This window comes from Pinus tabuliformis, chromosome 5_2, assembly GCF_031772625.1.
Source record: "Pinus tabuliformis cultivar Carrire ecotype Pingquan chromosome 5_2, CPIR1, whole genome shotgun sequence".
Classification (NCBI taxonomy): Eukaryota; Viridiplantae; Streptophyta; class Pinopsida; order Pinales; family Pinaceae; genus Pinus; species Pinus tabuliformis.
This window is the reverse complement of record NC_142306.1, coordinates 1034226348-1034231589: the sequence shown is the minus strand read 5'-3', so window position 1 is coordinate 1034231589 and position 5242 is coordinate 1034226348.

Below are 5242 nucleotides of genomic sequence, written 5' to 3'. Positions count from 1 at the left end.
CTCTGTGGCCTTTGGGTGCAATCGGTGCTTGGCCGATCAAAAATAGCATTAAACCTTGCAAAAAATGCTGCAAAAAGGAGGATTTGTATGCTGCTGACTGTACCGAGGCCGAAACTGGTTATCTGAAGCAAAATTGGGCCTTGGAGCGATCTCAGAAAGCTTAGGGATGCATGAATTCCCTTATCGGGAGCCGGGCGTGGGCATATATGTGAAAATATGAACAAATGCCACCTTTTCTTTTACACAGAAAAAAGACCAAATTCTATGTAAAATTCGTGAAAAACATAGGCAGGAGCGGCACTGTAGCGGAGATTAAATCCTGGCTGTTGGATCGCGTGAAGGTAGATCCAATGGCTGGCGCTAAATCGCATCGGGGCGGACCAGGGGGTGGCACATAAACAATCGCCGAAACTGGGTGGACCCGATATGCTATAGGCCCTTCCTTTTATTTGGGATCGCGTCCGGCCCATCGGCGATGTCATATCGACGGATTTACAAGAACTTGGTTTGCGGACCCGAAATGCTAATATACCATGCTTTATTGTTATTTCGGCTCTGCCAGTCGGAGCGATACATGGGGAGTGCTGCGATTAAATCAGGGCCATTGATCTGGGGGCCCGATCCGTCGACTGGCGCGAAATCGCATCGGGGCGGACCATTGGTCCCAATACATAAAACCTCTGAAATGTCGCGGACCCGAAATTCTTATATGCCCTTTCTTTATGGAGATCGAGTCCAGTCTGTCGGCGATTGCATATCGGCGGATTTTAACAAAATCAATATGCGGACCCGAAATCCCTTAAAACTGCCCTTTATAACTTTTCGGCTCTGGAATATCGGAGCTTTCCCATTTTTCTATACAAAGGCCTCCTTTCGGACCCGATAATTTTATATGCTGCATTTTATTAATACTTCGGCTCCGGAATAAGCAATGCTATATATGGGGCCGCGACTTAATAAAGACCGTTGATCTAAGGGCCCGAATGGGCGGCCGCGATTAAATCGGCATTTCGCTATCGGCGGGGACATGGGACAGGACTTTATACAATTGCGATCGCCGAAATGGGAGATCGCCGACAAGATCTGGGCCGTTGATCTGAGCGGGGGTGATGGATAGCTGCGATGTGATATTGTTGAAAAATGCGGGTTTTTACGTTATAACTTAAGTTTTATAAAAAACTTGAGTTTAAACGATAAAACAAAAAAGGGGAGTTGCGATAAAAAAGAGTATATGCGGGATATATGGGAAAATATGATGGAGGAAGCCTCCGATAGCGATATCGCATCGGGGCAAAAAGGAATGGGGGCATATATATATGGGCCAGCACTGTTATTACCTCCGACAGCGATATCGCGTCGGGGGGGGGGGGGAATCCATCGGAGGAGGGTTTATATGTATAGAAGGGGGCTATAAAGCATCGGAAGGGTTTTTTGCCTTTGAAGAAAGGTAAAATGAAATCGGAGGAAGGTTGTTAATGCATCGGAAGGGGTCTGAAGCATGGTGAGAGGGTTTTGAGCCTTGAAAAAAGGTTAAAACATGGATAATGGAGGGTTTGCATAGATGAAAGGAGGGATTTTATGCATAGGAAGGGGTCCTAATGCATTTGGAAGATGGTTTGAGGGGGGGAGTGAGGGCTCTTGCTGAGTTTCAGGTAAACTTAGCAATTCCCAAGGATGTATATGGTTATTTTTCAACCAAGGGGAGGGGATAAGTATATAGGGGAGTTATAGAGATAGTTTTAGTAGGGGAAAGGAAAATAGATAGGGAGTTACATAGTAAAGTTAATAGTTAACATGACAAATGATCAGAGAGCGCTAAGAATGATGTCTTAGGCTATCAATGGGGGAAAATGACTGATAGAAGAAGTGTGAACATTCCTTTAGTGAAGCAGATCTTCACCAAGGTAGATAATATGGAGAATGATGAATCTAAGAGGTATCAAGCAGATCTTGACCTCTTTAGGGGAAGTTAGTGAGTGATTTGGGGGAGAGGAAGAAGGGGGAAGTTAGACATGCATTTCTTGAAGTCCTCCAACTGAAAAATCACCTTCAACTTGTGATATTATAGATATAACACTTGACAATATGAAATGGATCACATGCCATGATTCTGCCACCACAAAGCTACCTACCCGGCCTATTCACCTAGCATTTTCTCTTCTTTTTGGTTTGTGTGCACTTGAACTAGCATACCCAGCTTTTTGTTCTTTTCTTCTTGCTGTCCTCCTATCTACAACTACACTTATTGCATCCAGGGGCTCAGATTAAGCTGTTGAGCACCCTTGTTTCTCTACCTATCTACAAATCTGCCAAGATTAAGCTGTTTGGACAGATGTTTATTCTCTATATTCTACAACAAGAAATTGAAACCTAGGGAGACCAAGATTAAGCTGTTTGGACCTCCCTTAGCTGAAAACTCATCAAAAATGGAACACAGCAGTGGCATTTAGACTAGCACACTCTCATGGATACTTCTCTAGCCATCTGTAGCAAATATGGATCATTGCAGCAAGCAAAGCATGACATATTTGGCATGTAAAAATGTCGATCATGAAAGATGATTAACCTGCTGCAGCAGGAGGCTAACAGTACTACTAGATCCAGCGAAGGGAGCATGATAAATAGAACTGGTGCACGATGATGATAGTGATGATGATCTCAACTATATCTACAAGATAACTACACAAGGAGAGGATTGGGTGAATCTGACTGGAGATGGAAGGATTTCATGGGAGCGCGAAAGCTCCTGCACTTCGGATTCAGACGAAGAAATAGAGCGGTGGAAGAATCGACTGCACGAAGTAACAATGCTAAATTGCAACATGATGATCAGATCATTGCATTGCGTAAAAATAGAGGCAAGGGAGCTGCCGACATATGATGGATTTTCAGTGATGGATGAATTTTTGAGCAAATTCTTAAATGCAGTACCAGAGCAGTAGTGATTTGATGCGCTGAAGTGGGCATCGCGCGCAACACTCACACGATGGTGGTGTACACATCAAGGCACTTTTGAAGACTAGCGAGGTTGTAGAAGGATGATGCACCTATGTTTTGGGAAACCCCAACTTCGTACAAAAGCTAATCAGCTGGGGAAAAACAACTTGTGTGCCCACCTATCCCGATGGGTACAGGCATATGTTATACAGTCTGCACAAGCACGCAGCCTAGAGAATCAGAACAAACCACAGCAACAGGAAGGGCGATGCTCATTACCAATTCTCCATTATGAGACATTCAATAGGGTGCATGGAGTACTGAACAAGGTTTACCATATGAAACGAACTGATTGGGACCTACACGTGCCAGCAGTTCAATGGGCCTATAAGACCATGTGCAAAAACCGGAGCACGGAAATGATTCTAAAAGTGTGAAATAGAGTGGAACCCAAGATTCCTGAAGGAAATACCAAAAGGAATCCATGCGTAATAGCTCCCGCAGTTATGATAGTGCACGAAGACCAGGATGAAGGAATCACATAGCTGCACAAGGATGACCATATAAGGATTTGGGAAGCCATTCAACGAGGGAATCGTAGACTTTTCGAACTTGAAGAAGATCAGGTACAACTGAGGAAGGAAAGCATGTTGAGGGACACTGAGATCAAGGAACTAGAGAACAATATCATGCAAGCTTGTCTCGTCGATAAACTAAGCGTGACAAGGCTAGATACGAACAACCATACCACTACATTAGAATATGCTCATCAAGGAATATATGACTCTACTACCATGGTTGCGACTGCAACTTACAAAACGAAGTAACTAGGACAACACACTGAATAAGGTAGAACACACGGTGCTAGCTGTCGTAAGGGCAGGTAAGGATTGTCCATGCATTATGCTAGGAGGAAAGTTGCAGTCTCACGTAGGTGGGGCGACAACCTGACTAACCAAAGGGAGCATAGTCTCAGCGCTCCAGATAGTTGAAAGAGAGCGCGAGACTCTAAATGAGTCTGTTTTGGAACTGCGCGGTGAGAGAGGTCCGACAAAATCAACATGGTACAAGGTTCGAGCCCGCAGATGGGCGGCTGCGCTACCACGCGGGTCAACCAGGAAGTGATCATTGACATCACTGTTCATGATGAGATGTCCAATTTAAGGCAAAAGAGAGCGAGAAACGGACAATTAAGATATGAATTAAGAGCTATATTCGGAACAATCTGCCACCAAGAACGCATTAATGACTCAAAAGTGGGGGAGCATCCGAATTTAAATTCAAAAGACGCTATAAAACTCCAAAAACTAACCACGAGAGAACACTTGTTTGGTTGCGATTTGAGGAATTGCAGAGTATTGAGCGCCGAGCAACCTTACCATCTTTGAGTATGTGACAAAGCATATCCCGTGCAGACATGATGACTGCTACCAGGCCAGGCATGAGATTCACTCAAGATACCGCTCAGGAGCCCAGAGATGCGATGGTTATGCCAGAAGTTCCAAAATCACTATGGATGTTGCGGTCGAAGAAAGATAAACACATTATGGGACCGTCCGAGTGTCCCCAAGAAACCTGCGGGTTGGCACGATATCAATGGAAGAGAAAGGAAAAGTCGTCACCATTGAATGAAGAAGTGGAGGACTTACAAGCCCTAATTTATCAAATATAGGCGCAAGACGATATGGAGGATGATGTCCCACCAATGCCTTCTGTAGAGAAGTTACCTATGTACGTCCCTCAATGGAAAGGGAAAGTTAGGTGCAGCCAAAGACCTGGAGGCCACAAAGAGTGCACTCCAGACCCCGCTCTTCCCCGACGGGATTACTTTTGAAGGTCTGCCCCTAGGCCAAGTGCCTACCTTGAAATTCGAAGATTGGGACCTCGCAAACAGCGAGAAGTTCCCGCACCTGGTGACGGAAAGCTTGATGAAACAGAAGTTGGAGGGGCTATTAATCACGTTGGAGTCACGAAAATGGTTGTGTGGTGTGGAGAAGGCCGAGTTACTTCATCTACAATGGATACCCCACTTTCATTGCTTGCTCATCACCATTTTCATCATCAGGCAGCTGCTATGCCTAGTGCATCATGGGTATCTATGGCTGTAGGAGCCTATTCCCATCACGGTGGAGCTTATTCATAGGATTTTTTGGCTTGCCTGTAAGGGAAGGGACCCCGTGGAGATAGCTGGTAAAAGCAGCGATTTGGCTCTCGCAGAAGCCATGAAAACTAAATACAAGCTGGAAAAGAACAATCGCGGCTATGCAATTGCGAGCATCATGGAAAAGGGCATGCACGTAGCCAC